General features: G+C 40.5%; 1 protein-coding gene and 1 long non-coding RNA gene across 7 annotated transcripts in view; both read right to left on the bottom strand.

Annotated features, from left to right (window-relative positions):
• Nucleotides 1-1964, bottom strand: part of NCOA3 (nuclear receptor coactivator 3) — a 78241-nt gene extending 76277 nt beyond the window's left edge. For 4 of the 6 annotated variants that reach the window (XM_065645796.1, XM_065645791.1, XM_065645792.1 and 1 more), the window contains exon 1: nt 1874-1964. The gene's annotated coding sequence lies outside the window, so the exon portion shown is untranslated. Of the gene's footprint in view, nt 1-1267; nt 1555-1681; nt 1707-1873 lie in introns of those variants that run through there. The other 2 variants (XM_065645794.1, XM_065645793.1) reach the window with 2 other exon arrangements.
• A 1443-nt stretch (nt 1965-3407) lies between these two features.
• On the bottom strand, nt 3408-6918 carry LOC135994932 (uncharacterized). Its single transcript, XR_010607055.1, has 3 exons — nt 6779-6918; nt 4867-5509; nt 3408-3559 (listed from the first exon to the last, which is right to left on the bottom strand). It is a non-coding gene; the product is annotated as an uncharacterized LOC135994932 (long non-coding RNA).
• Nucleotides 6919-16985: the final 10067 nt, after the last annotated feature.

The following is a 16985-nucleotide window of genomic DNA, read 5'->3' on the forward strand; positions in this document are numbered from 1 at the left end:
TGTCTCAACTATACATTAGTCTCAGTGATACTATGCAAAAAATTGATAAGCAGACAATGCAAACTTCCAAGTTAATAAATCCAAAGCCAGGATGAACAGGGGCTTCAAATAAAGAATTGAAAAACACCACCAAAACCCACACAAATCCAAAACCCACATAACTCACATGCTAAAAAGCAGACTGGAAACAGCACACTGTCATCGGGGAAGGTACTTAAAGCAAGGCTGAATATTTGGTTTATTCTGTCTGCTATCACTTCCCTATCCCCCAACTTCTAGCTTCATATCACAGCAGCATATCCATTGATATTAATAAAAAAAATAGTAGTAGTAACAGTTCAATTAAATTCTGAAAAACACTCAGTTAAACAGCCCATTAAAAAACTGCTATCAGTAAATACAATTACCATATGTTATCATGCACAGTCTAGGTAAAAAAAAAAAAGAAAGAAAAAAACACACACAAAAAAACCCCACACAACCCACAATTTTGCCTGCTTCCGCTAAGCCCAGGCTCTTATGCTGGGGCTTTCACTCAGATTCTACTTGTTACTATCAAGCTATCTCGTATTTATATTTAGAACACAAACACACCTTTGTCTCATGTAGCAGCTCATTATAAGTTGGAAATATTTCACAAGAAAATATTTGGTTTTACAATAGTGATCATAAATTTTAAGCTTAAGTGTGTGTTTTAACTGTATTGTAGATATTATATAGCTAGACATTACTGTCTCTCGCACTTCCAGATTTGCTTCAATTGTGTCCTGCTTTTCCAGATAGAATTTGACACATTTTCAGTTAACTTTTCGATAAAAGACTTAAAGGCAGAATCAGAATTTTTTTTTCTTAACAGGTTAAAGAAGAAGGAGATACTGCCTGAATAAAAGAGACTGATTTAAAACTGTGTTCACTGCATGTGCTGACAAAATGGGAAAGCTTCTTTTTTAAAAGAAAACCTGACTGTGTTTAAGAGTAGGAGCAGAAACCACAAACAGAACCAACTTTAGAACGAAACAAAGAGGACTCTGGGAATTATGTCAACCTCAGACAACATCCCCATCCATATTCATCCCATTTATACCCCAGAATCATTAACACCTACAGTGGTTTGTGACCTCAGGAAAAAAAAATAATTCTCATCTCCATCCCTTGACAGCGCAGTTACAATGCTGAAATGGATAAGAGGGATGGAAATCAATCTTTTATTTGCAGTATTTCTCATCCCTTTCCTTATTACCAGAGAGAAGTCACCTCTGAAACTTACCGAGGCTACAGAAGGATCAGCAGGAGAATGCAGACACCACGGTCTTTGGAACCACCTCAGTGTCAGACAGACCCAGACGAACGGCAGACGGGGCCATTCCAGCCCACGGATTCCGCCCCACGCCCCCGCGCTCAGTCTGAGAACCAGCGGGTCAGACGGTTCCACGCACGGACCCAGAGCGACCCCAGCCCCGGTGCCACGGGAGGACCCGCCGCCCAGCTCCCCCCGCTGGACGCGCCCCGCACAGCGCGGCCCGGGAACGGCGCTCTGGCTGCGCCCGGCGCCGAAGTTCCAGCGCCCAGAACCAGGTAAAGGCGTTCACGCCCTGCCCCGGGAATCCCCTCGTCCTGCCCCTGCCTTCTCCTCGCACACAGCCCGTCTGCGCTCCCCTTCCGCCCCGCCTCAGGGACTCACATCCACACTGGGGAGGGGGCGAGAGGGAGGGAAGAGCCGCCCCTCGGGCCAGCCCCGCGCCGCTCCCTTCCCCGGCGGGGGCAGCCCGCCTCTCCCCGCAGCCCCGTCCCACCCCGGCGCCAGGAGCAGGGGAGCCAGGGCTAGAACTCTCCTCCCTCCACTCGTTACTCCCTCCCTCCAAACCCCACTCACCTGGGAAAGGAGCCAAAGCTCAGCTACGTCTCCGTCTCCCCCGCACTCAGCCTCTCGCCGCCATCTTCCTCCCTGCCCAGATTTAAATAGGAACCAGCCTCCCCGAGCGGAGCCGCCGGGCGGCGCGGGGCATCGTGGGGCCTGTAGTGCGGCCCCGCGCGGGCGCTCATGGGACCCGCCCCTCTCCCGCGCGGAGCATCACGGTACCTGTAGTACCGCCTGGGCCCGGCCGCTGGCCGAGCCACCGCTCCCAGCGGCCCCCGCGGCCGCTGCCCAATCGGAGCGGCGACGGGTCCCGCCCGGGGCGGCGGCGCGGGGCCGCCGTCCGCACACGGAGCCGCCGGTGCCGGGCCGCCGTCAGCACACGGAGCCGGCCCGTGGAGCCGCCGGTGCCGGGCCGCTGTCCGCACACGGAGCCGGCCCGCAGCGCCCAGCCGCTGTCCGCACACGGAGCCGGCCCGCAGCGCCCAGCCGCGCCGCTCCCGCAGGCCCGGCGTGGGGAGCCCAGGCTGGCGCTGCCCGCGCCCGGTACCCGGAGACACAGCAAGACCGTATTGAATAAAGAGCGTTTTGTAGGCACGAAGGTTTAAAATAGAAGGTATCAGCCCTGCACACAGCACTCAACCACCGCACTGAGGTGAAACTTCCAGCTAAATAATGGTTGTGGGGTATTCACTACACCAAACTCCATTTTTTCCATCTCAATAAATAAAAAAACCAGAACACTGAAGTGCATGTTTAATAAAACACAAACAGGTCGGGGCAAAAGTTAAAAAGAGCATAAATGGCTTCACTTACTCTCCAGGTACGTATCAAAAATGGTTTTCAAACAAACTCGGAACAGCAGTTCACCTGCCATCTGCAAAAAGCGCAGCAGTCTGAAGGACGGGGGACTCACGGGACGTAACCTTCCCGTGCCACAGTTTGATCGCATAAATACACTCTCTATAAACTTTTTTAGAAGAAGTATTTAAAACTTGGCAGACTAAAATGGTACATGGGGAACAAGGCTATGTATCAGTCCTAGGTACTCATAAAGCATCCATATAAAAATGTTCTTTTTATTTTGAAAATTTATAAAGTGTGAAATAATGAAAATGCATGGACTTAAGTCCTGCCAAGCTCTTCATACAGACCTCATTACAGGACCATAGCCATAATTAGTATTCAAGATGTACAGACCAGTGAAGTAAGTACACCTTCCAATAATTCCCAAATAAAAAAAATACATCAAACTAGTGCTGGGCACCTATGACCAAGTTATTGGTACAATATGAGCCTCCAGCTACCTCTGAAATGAGCACTACAAACCAAATAAATCCAGAGATTAAAGAAATTCAAACACATCACATTCTGGAAAAAAACCCTGCACCTTAGATTTTTCCTAACAGTTATGCTATACAAGAACTTACCAGTTATAAATGTCTGTTTGTACTTATGAAATAAAATTTAACCAACTGGCAGAAACAGATTCCCTATCATATTATCACAGCAAAAAAAAAAAAAGAGTTCATGTTGTTAGGGTACCTGAAGAGGACTGAGGTCCTGTTGCATTTCCTGAAAGCATTAAGTCTGCTGTTTCACAATTCCACTTCCTCCATTCCAGGTAATCTTTTTCTACAAGTTGTTCTCTTCTTCTACTACAAATTATAACAGCGCATTTATCAGGGCAAAACCAAAGGAGATCTGCAGGGAGGAACAGGTTAATGAGAGGCAGCAGAAAAACTGGACTTCAGTTATGCTGCATTTTGGGGTTTGTTTGTTTTTATTTGGGCAAACTGCGTGCTATTAATTTTTTCCATTTAGATCGTAATAGAATATTAATCTTTAAATTATATTTACATTGCTTAGACAAAAGACTGCTACAGAACTTCCAGTGCCAATAGAGTAGAAATACTGTGCATCTTTTCTTTCCCGTTTTAACCTTTGGATTCTGTTATAGCAATTATAAACAGATCACTTCAAAGTCAGCTCTGACTTTTATATAATGAAGGATACAATGATAAAGTGTTTTCATTTTTCATTGATAGGTGATGGTCTACAAAAATTAATAAGACCTCCCCAAATCTTTGTAGTTGTCTTAAAACTGATCATAGTAAATGTAGCTGTAGAACGGTAACATTTAACATTTTTATCTATTTGCTCCACCTGCTGGTGCATTTTCCTTTTAAAACTACCTTTAGAAGCCTAAATATATTAAAAAATTGTCCAAATATGTACACAAGAGACATACTTGACTTTAAGCTGAACTTACTTAACATACTAATTAACTCCAATCTGATCCTAATGTTTTCTCAGTTAAAAAAAGGCCAGTGGAAGCACAGACTTAGGGAAACATGACTCACAGCTCACTTTTTGGACACTACCATTTATTTTTATGGTGACAATAACCCACTCAGTCATCATTTTCCATTTTCATGAAACTTATCCAACATTGAGATAACAGCCTCAGATCTGAGGGTTATTTACAAAAATGCTATTAAATCTTTTTATAATATAATAAATATTATTATTAAATCATATCCAGATAAAGTGTTCACATAAGGAGCAAATTAATACCTTCATAGACATAAAACCCTTGAGTCAGACTAAAATAACTATGTACAGACTATGTACAGGTTAAGAAAGAAAGAAGCCTTGAGGTTATGCTTGGTGAAACATTCACTGCAATATTGTTTGAGCACCTCCCTTAAACATCTGAGTAGACTCAGAAATTTTAAGACCTGTCAGTTATAAACCAAAGGAATAAAACAGGTGAGGAAAAAAAATTTGGCATATGTGACGGCGAGTATGAAATATTAGCTCTTTAAAAATATTTGGAAGTTTTGTCTTATTTCAAAAGGCCTAAGATTGTACTACAGATTAATTAGCTACTCTTCTGCCTCCCGTTCCACCTCACACAAGACAGTACAATCCACTGCAAAAATCCAACAGGCAGTCCAGCATTTTTGCCAAGGCACACAATTTGCATCTTTACTAAAAATGACTCTCACCTTTATAGTGAAAGAAGATTAGTCACATCCTGTCAGAATTTGCTCTCTCTCTAAGTCTGTAATTTTTAAAGAGAAATCAGGTATAGAACGTTCTTGCTTTTTTCCAGGCTGCTTCAGACATACCTCTTACTCCATGTAACATGAACAAAGAAAAAAAATTTGGAGGAGGGAAGAGGGGGAGAACAGACAGACATGGTAAAATCTTCTTAGTATGGAATTTTGGTTTTGTAAAAACAAATGAATACACAGATAACTTAGATTTAGGCAGTCTTCTGAAGTGTCCGTAATGCAAATAATACAGAAATGTAATAACTTCTGATTACAGAAACAGAAGTTGAAACCAATTCATCTGTTTTCATTGTTAAAGCTAAGTGAAATTTGGTGATGATTACTGGGTTAAGGTAGATCAAAGACGATCTTGTCATAAATGCAGGTCTATTAACAAAAATATATATAAAAAAATAACCTGATAGTGTCCATTGAAATAACAAGGCATCCAAATAATAGCTCTGCAGTGTCAATCTTTCACATCACAGTCTTCTGTCAAGTGTTGCCTTCTGATACTAGCTTGTATCTCATACAATTTTCTTATTCTTGGTGATGCTCCCACCTTCTGATTTTGCTGCTCCATTGACAAAGTTAGCTGTAATTTTAAATTGAATTACAATAAACAAACACATAATTTTGCTTCACACGAAAAAAATACAGAAACTAGACCAGGAAAATTTTTTAAAAAAATACAAATCAAAAAAGTATTTGCTTCAGTTGAAATTAACTTGGAGTTAAATATGTAAAATGTTTAAGAACTTTGACTGTACAAAGTTGACATGAACTGGAATCAGACAAAAGTTGCTTCTATGTCTAGTCTCCTATCTGCAGGAGTGAGAGATGCTTCGTGAGGAGTATTAAAAATAGGGCAAATACAGTGCGGTCCTACTAACGTAATTTCATTCAGGTTCCAGGGGAACCTTAGTGACTTCCTGAAGTCTAACTTGCATTTAGACCATTGTTTTATTAGCTACTGACTGAGTGAACCCCCAGGAATTACATCTTAATCTGTACTTTTGCAGAAATTACTTCTATAATTTCTCTGTATTTTATATCCTTCCTGTGTTCATTCTAAACATGGTACTACATGAAATGTTATGAGAAATAGTAAGCTAATTTGATATTTATCTGCTCAAAATCTAAGTTTTAGAACGCTACGGTGCCTCCTATCAGACATTTTCTGAGCTAAGTGGTAGTTAGTCTGTCCCCTTACTGTCATCTTTGCCTGTATCTTTCATGAGACAAATGCTAGTTTGAAGCCCATTGTTGCATATGTATAAACTATGTTTCCTTTTTCCTCCCTCCATAATATGCATTACTTAGCGTAGCTTAGAGATTTAGGAATTGCATGGACTTTCAAATAGAGAGCTAAAGAAAAAAGTAAGTAGACACAACAAACAGAAAAGGACTCTGCTTTAAGCAAGGGGGCTTGAGGAGCTTTATAATTCAGGAGGCCGGAACTGAGTAAAAGCTGGAGTTTATGGGAGGGTGCTAGGAATGAAACGTGCAGAAATGATGGAAAACGAGACAAGAAAAGAGCAGCAATCAGACAGAAGAGGACAAGAGCGGCGCCGCACGGCGTGCGCGGGAGCCGGCCAGGACAGCTCAGCACAGAGGGCGCTGGGGAGGGAGTACGTGCGCCGAGGCAGGACAGGAAGAAATGAAACTTGCTGCACTCGAAGCACAGGTGCCCGGGCGGGGTGTCACGGAGTTAGGCCTCGGGGTGAGAAGAAACAGGGACAAAACCCTAGAGGGAGAAAGGCAAAACGCCGACGGAGGCGAGGCGAACGGGCCGGCGGCACCGCGGAGGCCCCGCAGCGGGCAGCCCCTCGGCAGGACCACCGGCCCCCACCCCGCCCAGTACCTCAGACGTGAGCCCCAGCAAGAGCCCCATCGCCAGGCAGGACGCGGTGTCCGCATGGTTCTGAATGACAAACTCGTAGCTTCGCACCTGCGGGCTCTCGTTTTTCCTTCCTCCTTGCTTTGCTTTCACCTCACGCACCGTGAACAGGGCCGGCTAGATAGGCCCACCCCTTTCGAGTTTCGGCCAATCCAACTTAAGACTGCTTATGACTGGCAGTCCTGGTAACTAATCGTGAGGCGGGCTGGAACAGCGGTTCCTGAGAAGGCGGTGTTCGGGGGCAGTTGGTACCTGCGCAGGGAGAGAGGGCCCGGTTTGAGTGACACCGTCTTCTACCCAATCCCATGTGCGAGTGGGCGGGGCTCGGCTCGTGCCGGGGGCGGGCCGGGCGCTGAGGAGGTTCCAGCCGCAGAGTCTCAGCGGAGCGGGCGCGTCTAGGTCGGTTGCGTTCGGCCTCTGTGAGGTTGTGCTCGCCGCGGTTCCAGTGGCAGTGGCGGCCAGGTAGCGCTGTTTTCTTAAAGCTTATGCGACACGTTGGTCGGTCTGCTCTCCTCATGAGTCTCAGGGCTGCGGCCCGTCTGTGTGGTGGGAAGTGGCTCCTCATCATCCTCCTCTATGGCCTGAGCCGAGCTCCCTCACCTACAGCTAGACAATAGCACAAAAGCTGTTGAGAAACTCCTTTTTTTTCCCCCCTTAAAATGCAGAGAAAGGGGATTCAGAGTGCTTTGAAGTCCTAGAAATGTGGACATTTGCCTATCTGCTGGGTCTGGCTGGAATTCAGGGGGAAAAGCATGCCAATTAATAGAAATAAAAAATCAGTGAATGAAAGATTGAAGGCTAGGGGGTGGCGTGGGATCCCAGAGAACAGGATTGGAAGAGAAAATAAAAATTGGGTTCCATCTGGCAGCCAGGTGTCCCCCCTGCTCTCCTGAGCGGCCTCGGCTGCCCCAGCGAGCAGAGGATCCCTCTGGATCCCGTTGCCAATGGGACCTAAAATTCAGTTTGGCTGTAAAATAGCTTTGCTACCTGTTGATTATTAAATATTTAATACTCACTGCAACTATTTTATAGTATGCCTGAAGTTGCTTTCAGTTACACGTTCTGCTTAGTTGTCCAGTTTGGCTATGCTCGTAGTCCTTTTCTCACCTTACTTTGGGTTCTAGGCTAATGTATTCAGGAACTGTATTTTACATTTGGAATTAAGAATTGCTACAGAGCACAGTGCGTGTTCTTTTTCTCAATTGGAAGATGAATTAAAAATAAAATAGTTGTAACAAATCATGGCTGATTTATTAAAAAGAAACAATACAATTAAAAGAATGTCATAACTGTTTAGCATAATTATGGTTTATTTTTTCTTTTTTTAAAACTACAAACCCAATCCTACTGAGAATTAACTGTGATTCAAAACAGTTTTGTTTTAGCTGGAATGCATTAGAAAAAGGGACAAGTAATGCCGAATAAGAATGGAAACCAAGAAACAGGAACTTGAATGTCACTTTGTAACCCAGGCTGTCCTAATTTGATGCAATTTATACCGTTCTTTTTGTACCATATCAGAATGAGCAAGCTAGTTCAGATTTTTATTGCTGGGAATATGATTTTTTAGAAGATCCCTAGTGTAGGGCTTTGAGAATTGTTCTGTATTTGTGTAGCTTCTGAAATTATTGCTTTGTAGATGTTTTTACTTTAAGCATAAATTTCGGCTCTTGCTTAAGTTCCAAACAAATAACACTGAGTTTTTATTTTAAAGCAAAACTAAAGCGATTTAGGAGTAGGTAACTTCTATGATTTGTTACTTGCTTACACAGATGCATGTTTGCTTTAGGCCAAGGTAAGATTGAATACATTACTCATATTTAAGATTCATAATTAATCTAGTAATTACACTGTTTTAGCAAAACTGATCTTGAGGCAGATTTACTAGCTGTAACACTTGAAGATTTAGAACATAAGATACAAGACGATCAAATATGGTAATCTAGAGTAATTTTAAACTAATGTTCAAGTGCATTCTTCAAGAGATACCCAGTGACTTCTGCTCTTCTATATATATTAGCTTAAATTTTTAGTATAGACGTATGCTGTATGGTCAAAAGGAGATCACAGTTGTCTAAACTGATTATTTCAATTGACAGAAGGCTTGAACCCATTTTTGCAGTGAAACATTGTGTATAGGAGGCAAGTTAAAAAAGGTGTGATGTTGCAGCCCACAGTTTTACCCTTTAGAACCCTGTGGTCAGGTTATGTTTTTCGTCCTCTGGCAGTCAATGACAGCATCATGTTAAGGCAGTGAAGTGTCACCTTCTGCTTACCAAATATATGACAATTTTTTTCATAAATCTTTAGTGTGTTGAATTCCATTTCTTAAAGCAGTGTTCATGAGTATAAAAAGAGAGGAGTGAACCCCCATACTCCTATTACTTCTACTTGCTTAGTTTTCTCATGTATCTCTTCAGCATTTAGACTACCTAAAGTTTGGAAACTGAGATAATGGGATGGACCTACATAAGGACAACCCACTTATTTTTCTGGCCACCTACTTTCCTACCTGGTTTATAATTCTATGTTATTTAAGCTCTAAATCCTGGGTTTAAAGACCCAAGGCATTTTTGTAATCTTTGATTCCACAGTTTCTGTGTTATATGTAGGCCCATTTCACATACAGCCCATTGCAGCATTTCCATTGTCCTATCCTTTAAACAAAGTTAGCAAACTTACCTGTTCTTATTTTCATAGTTGCTTTTTCTGGTAAAAAAGTAAATGAAACAAAACTCCATAGCCTCCAGTCAAGAAAACATTTCCACTTTTCTGTTGGTTTATCATTGTAAGTATGTAGTCAAGGAATTAAACAGAACATTATAAAGTTATGTCCCACCAGCCACCTAGGTTGAACACAACTGCATGGGATTTAATACTTAGTCTGCTACTAAGTTTTGTTCATTTGTTGATCGACTATCTAGAAAACAAAATGCAATTAATGTCTTTTGCAGAGTTCTAGAAATCAACCAGAGATCTGCTTGACCACACGGAAGTAGCTAAGAATGGCTCCTTTATTTTGTGCTTCAGTTGAACAAGATTAGCTAATTCAGATTTTGAGTAAATTCAGAGAAGAAAAAAGATCCAGCCATTGTCATGAGGTAAGTAAACACAGTTTAAAAATCACAAGGCAAACACATTCAAATTGGCTATGTGATTTCCTTTTGTGTGTTAAAAGACCATCCATGACTGGGATTTTTAATTTGTTATTTTATTGGGCATTGTATAAACTATTTCTTGACACCACTACCTCTGAAAATAAACCAAAACAAAACCCTGTGTTAAGAACATACAGAGTAGTTCATATAATCGGGACAGGGGAAGTGAAGCAAGTATGGATTTGTGCCTCTGCCCTATAATTAAAATGCTCAATCGGAACAATACATCAAAAAACTTTTTACAATTAAACAGCAGTTGAAGTAATTTTACTGCAATATGTAATTGAATCATAATTGTAGATCCTCAACAAAGGCAGAAAAGGAACAGGTACTAGATTTTAGGTAGTATATAAGAGTGAAAAGCTATCTTGCTGTTTTGTGAAAAACAAAAGTAGAAATCCGGTTCAATCTCTGCATCTGGTAATCAATGACTGGCTGTTATGTAATGATGTGTAATTTCTGTGGTGACTGATTGCAGTTTTTATTTAGAATCTATTAAGCAAATAAATATTCTGCTTGCAGAGCAGGTAGAACAACTCCTGCATACATTATAGGAGTAGCGCATTCTTAAGAGATCATATGCTGAATACAATCTTCTACATCTCTATGGTTTCATGAAACCTTTTGTTTCATTCTGAGACTGATTCCTCCTTTGAGGCTTAGAATCTGGTTGCAGTCAAATGCAGCTGATTTTTTTGTCATGGCATGAAATGTTTTCTCGAAGGGAAGGAGGGGCAGTGAATTAGAAGTAGAATGATTGCTTTGGGGAATGGTTATTTAGAAGAGTCATGTTATAGTGTTAATATAAAATAATTTTCTGGTTTATTTTCTACTACTGTATTGACCGTACAGTTAAAAAGAGGTCGTGTTGGAATGAGCCTTAAGATTACAAGAAAACTGTGTGTTTCAGTAAAAGCTTTGAGTTAAAAATTGCTTGACCCTGTGTAAGCACTGCTGAGCAATAACTAAAACATCCTTAAACTATCAACGCTGTTTCCAGCACAAATCTAAAATGTATCCCCATACTAGCTGCTATAAAGAAAATTAACTGTGCTGCAGCCAAAACTAGCACATTCTTTACCCCTTATTCCATAGCGTTTACATCATGCTCAGGTCCCACACGACCTAATACATCCTCGTTACCCGCAACCCCTCTTCCCATCCTTTCATACAATACACAGATATCATCCCCTTAGTCTATGGACCACCCTGTGAAATATCTGTAAATGTCCATAGATGTCCACAAATGTCTACTGAGTTATTTTAATCTGTGACTTTGGGCTCCATCTGTTCAGGTGGTCGCGCAGGACAGGAGAGGCAGTGTGTTTGATGGAGTTATTGGGCTCCCAAGCTGGTTCAGGTTGGGTCACCCCTGTGCTTGCACTGCTTCTTGTTGTCCATTGGTTCAGGTGGTTCTGCTGTAGCAATTCCTATAACATGCAACTTAAAACACAGGGCTGGTCCTGGTGTGTGCCACAGGCACCTGTGCCCTTGAGCAGTAAAAGGCTGACTCTTAACAGCTGAGGCCTTGGAGTGCATGAGCTTGTCAGCTTGCTTGAACGTTTTTTGGGTCAGTCTGTCCACAGCTGAGACCCAAGCACGCATGGAGGGATCGAGACTATCTCCGTATTCTTGGAGTTGTCTGGCCAATTCGTCTATCGTTGGTGCCTCCACATCTGTCCAGTTCATTATCGCCAGGGTGCGGGTGTATGATGTTGGTGCATTTTGTCTTGATGTTGACACTAACCAGTATGTGGGTTTAAACGCGCTTTGATTGCTTCTCTTCATGCTGCTACAGTAGAGAAGTATCTGTGTTCCTTGAGGAAAACTTCACCCTCAGATTTTTTTATGGTTATCAGGCAGGTCAGTTAAGTCTCTCTGCTAAAATCTCGACGTGAAAATAAATTTTGAATCCCATGGGAAAAACTGTTCTGAATAGCATTTTCTAGATATGAGTGATTATTTGCCCACTTTTTTTTTTCCAGTGTAATAACACGCAAATGAACGCTAGGGGATGCTACACTTCTACCAAAGTTAGCGAACTGTGTAAAGAAAAAACCGCCCAATCTGTGAAATTGTTACCATTCCTTTCCACACAAAAAGGAAATCAGCTTTTCGTCATTTGATGTAATAGGCATATTTTATTGGAATGTATCTGAGAGAGTAGAAATACATAATTTTAAAAATTCTTCTAAGCATCTGTGGGAAATGTCATTATTCTGTATGTATAATTTTAAAAAAATATCTATCCTGTAAAAACATCAAGATCAAGACCCTGTTTCAATAGATTACATGTAGGTGAAGTAGGTGAAGAACTGTTCAGATACACTATATACAAAGCTACAGAGTTGTTTAGTTTAGGGCTTCAATCTTAGAAGCTGTTCTTTGACAACAAACACAGAACAGCTTGCAGGTTTGAAATTTGTTACAGGACAAGCCTGGTTGTTCTGCACTAGAACTTGTTTTTCCTGTAAATAATTTACATTGTTTTCAAGTGCTTATAAAAAGTATACAAAATAGAAATATTTAAATGTTGTACAATTATGTAAACTTTCATCATATTTTACCACGAAGAACAAAATAATAAAAATTTATGGAGATGACTTCTTAATTTAAAGAAAATCCTAAGAACAGGCAGGAATGGCAACCTTATATTTCAAATAAATTGCTACTTAGAAATTGCCTGTTACAGCATTTACTTAACAAATCTTTGCAAATAGGAGCAATGGAAGAGAGAATTTTTAATTATTACACAAGTTACATAGGACCAGTTTTTAATATTTTAAATTATACGAGCAGGTGCATTTCAAGTTTTCTGCTGATATCCCTGCCTTATACAGTCATGCTGCTCAGGTCTTAAAAAGAGATCATTGGATTTGTTCATCATACAGTCCCTTTGTTCTTTTCTGGGCTATCAAAAAGGATGTCAATATCAATATTTGGGTGCTGAATGAAATCCGAAATGCTGGTGGTATTCTATGCTATCCTATCCATCAAGATCTAAGTTTTTCTAAACAAATTCATATACACGTAAATAAACCCAAGTGTTTGCTGCAAATATACTGTGGGTTTTGTGTTCTATGGTTTTGTTTTGGTTTGAATATCGACTGTCACAGAGAAAAAAGCAAACAAACCAAGTGCTAAAAGGTTCATTTTGCTCACAGGAATGCAAAGAACTAATCTTACCCACAGCACTGTAAATGAGTGAGAAGCACTGAGAAATCGAAACAGAAAATCCAGAGAACTGGCCAGTATTTTTATGTAATTTTCTTTCTGTAGCAGTGACTTTGGGAAAAAGTGAGATGTACAGGCAATTTGAACTGACCTGTCTGCCCCCACCTGTTGAAAGAGGTGTTCTCCCTCCCTCCACCTTTTGTGGCTGCAGGATCCAACCCCACCATTGCATCTAGTTTTCTGATGATTGAGGTGACTGAACTGGCTCACTGCAGGGTTCCACAAATAATAAATCCAGTGCAATGGAAGAAGTGGGAATATGTGGCTGGGAATGGGATTGGTAATAATGGTACCCCTTTCAGTGGCAATAAAGGTTTATATAAAACTCGACCATCAATTAAATTCTAAGGCCTTATTTGGGAGCTGGACCTGAAGTATATGTGCAGATAGTGTCTCTGGTTTGATCAATTTGCAGTTCAGAAAGTATATTCTTTATCTTTTCTCATCTCTGTATCAGGTTTACAAGCATGGGACTAAAATAGTGGTCAAGGAGTTGATAATCTATATCCATTTTAGATTATTTTTGTGGAGTGAGTTGCAAGCATGTCTTTTGTCAGGTTTTATTTAGGTCATGAAAAGTATTTTGATTTGCATCCTAAAGTTAGAATTGTTGGTATAGTTATTCCTTTTGTATTTTAAGTATTTTTCTGCCATCATACAAAGATGAAGAAAACTCCACTGTAAATCAGAATTATAAAAACTAGCAATTTTTTTTTCCTTGAATCATGTTTTTCTTCTCTGTTGAAATGTCTGCACAGGGCTAATGTCCAGGACTGCTTGTTTTCCCAAAACATTCTCACATCCCTTGAAAGAACACGCAGTTATCTGAATCCACGGAAGAGATTAAAAGCGTGCAAATTGCAGGACGGGAATCTGAGTTATTTTAAGAGAAATACAGCTGAGAGATTGAGAGAAAGAGGGTAGAACAAGGTTCGCAGTACTAATTTTATCTTCTATCTGTGAATGGAGGTTGCCTAGAGTTGCTTAAGAAATATTTGCAGAGTTCTTTTTCTTCCTCTGCAAAATACCTTGGTATTTCCTGAATTGCTAATGATGCTCTGAAATGCAGAGTACCATGTTTTCGGTATGTATTGTAGAACCTGGAATGTTTTATTCAAACATGTCTTTAAAAGCCAGGATCAAGGAAGATTATTACACAAGAAGTCAGAATAATGCTTTATAGAAGGGTACATTGACATTGGTGCTTGAGTTCTTTTTGGACCTATAGTAGCTTCAACACAGAAATATATTTATTTTGCCTACATTTTTGTTCTGTTGCTCCTCATGTGGTTGAAATGTTGCATAGGACTTCACTTTTGAAACCCCTAAACTCTGACATCTGTCCACCTTACTGTCATATGAGGATATTGTGGCTTTAAAAAAACGTATTGAAGTTCATTTAATAAAAAAGCTTGCAGATTAGTCACATAGTTAAGACTTATTTGTGTACTTAATGAACACACAATTGGATTTTATTATGTTATTGGCAAGTAGAATAAATACAACATGAGTTCTGCTCATTCAGAATTATGTTTTTTGATGTGCGTATAGATTTCTTTACAGTAAGCCTCCCTTTTGGAAACAACTTTACAGTAGCATTAGCTCAGGACTGTCCCCATTTCTGTCGGCTGATGAGGAGAGCTTAGTAAACATGGTCTGTTAAATCCAACAGTGCATGAAAAATAATAATCTGTAAAGGTGCTAAAATGAATTCAACAGGTTATGCAGATGTTAGTTAATGCGCATGAAATGTGTGCTAATTATGGGCAAGTCTTTCACCTGGCTTCAGAAGACCAAGCCACAGCTGGAAAACATGCGGTTTCTTTTCAGAGACATTATTATATTTCAAAGACTTGCTTTTTTCCTGCCCTTTCATAAGGTTGAAGACAGAAGGAGAGACCTACAGGATCATTTGGGCACAAAGAAAATGTAGTTAATAACACAGATCTAGTGGAAATATGGATGTGGTGCTTGATCATGTGGTTTCACAAAAATTTCTTTCAGTGGTAGTGATTGTTTAAATCATCTTGAGCTGCTCACTCCTGCTGTCTCAGTCATTCCACTACAATTGTTATTGCAGCAGTGTTGTGAACTGTTGTGCATTGGTGCCTTTCCTGGGTTACAGTTTTACAGTTAACACAGTAAATATTTGATTCACTGATTCTGTACTGCTAGAAGTGTGACTGACCTGTCTGCTGTGGCTGGAAGAAATAATGAGATGCTTAAGCTAGTATGCCGGATAAAAAACCAACCAACCAACCAAACCCCCCCACACACACACCACCACCACCAAAAACAACAAAAAAACCCCAAACTTGATGAAACTATGGGTTAAGCCTTTGTGAAAGTGATTGTGGTGGAAAAAGAAAGAAGGACTTCTGCTGGTGGGAGGCAAACCACAAAAATCAGATGAATATAGCAATTGGAATAGCAGATATGGAGGAGAAAGTTGTGAATACGCAGAGCTTTAAAGCGGAAGCCAAGCTGCAGATTTAGTGTGTGGAGGGGCAAGAAAGAGGTTAAAAGTGAGAGTGATGTTGTCTACATCTGCAGTAGGTTGTGATAAGATATAAGCCTAGGAGAGAGGAAAAATCACCGTAATAACAATACGTTTATAATTCCTTCCTTTTACATATTTTGTATGAGCATTAGCTGGTAGAGTCTTCTGTGAGATAATCAGCTTTTATTAAAGCAAAATAAGCCAAAAAACCCACACAAACCAACCAAACAAAAAACACACAACAAAAATGTCATGTGTTTCATTACCGTTAACCCAGTGATTCCTGAATGTGAAAAAATCAGAAAATAAAGTTAAACTATAGTAATAGGACTAGAGTTTAGCATTACTCAGACCTAATTCTAAATAATTCTTCCCTAGCAGTGACTTTCTTCTATTTTCTTGGGAAGAACCTTGATGTCAGAATAAGTGCTATTTGCAGGACGTCTCACACTTGAGCATTAGAATCCCTTGATGAAACAAGACTTCTGTCAGGATTTTGTACCCAGGTCTCACGAAGGGTATCTACAATTGCCACAGCCACAGACCTTGCACGTGCAGCGAGATGGACTTACTGCCATGTTATCACAAAGTAGACGTGATAAATCCACCTGGTACACAGGTGCAGTTCAGCTGCATGGTGGATATGCTTTAGGTCTGATATGCAGTATATCTGCATATGTCTCACAGCTGCTTTCCAGGTAACTGAAAAAGCTGTTCTAAGCTGTACATTACAAAGAAATTATTTATTTAAGAAGAATTTCTGGAATCCATGCCTGAGTCTCTGCGTTGGGAAACCTATGGAAAAGAAAATTCCTTAACAGGCTGCATATGAAATATGGAATAAATTATATCTGGTAGGCTTTTAATATCAAACATATAATTTAAATATATAATAATGAAAAATCCTGCTTTATACATGATATCCAACAGCCCAGGTCCCAGCTGTTTAATCTTGGAAAGACAGGTGAGAGGGATTAAATATATGGGTTTATGCCTTAAGAAAACATAGGCTGTAGCACCTCTTTTAAAAAGCTGTGGCTTCTAAGGGAAAGGGCTCAAGGGTGCCTTTTTTTTTGTCAGGTATTTTTGGCAGATGCATGAACATGAATGGAGGTTTCCTTTAGAAAGACATGCACAAGGCAGTTGCACAGCATGCTAAAAATGGCTGTCAAGAAAAAGTTTCATAATGCAGCAGATATTCAGTGTATATTACAAACAAAATCAGCTTTTTTAATCTGCAGACAATGAGTAACCACTGTGATCCAGAACAAGTAATGTA

Source organism: Caloenas nicobarica, chromosome 15 (genome assembly GCF_036013445.1).
Source record: "Caloenas nicobarica isolate bCalNic1 chromosome 15, bCalNic1.hap1, whole genome shotgun sequence".
Classification (NCBI taxonomy): Eukaryota; Metazoa; Chordata; class Aves; order Columbiformes; family Columbidae; genus Caloenas; species Caloenas nicobarica.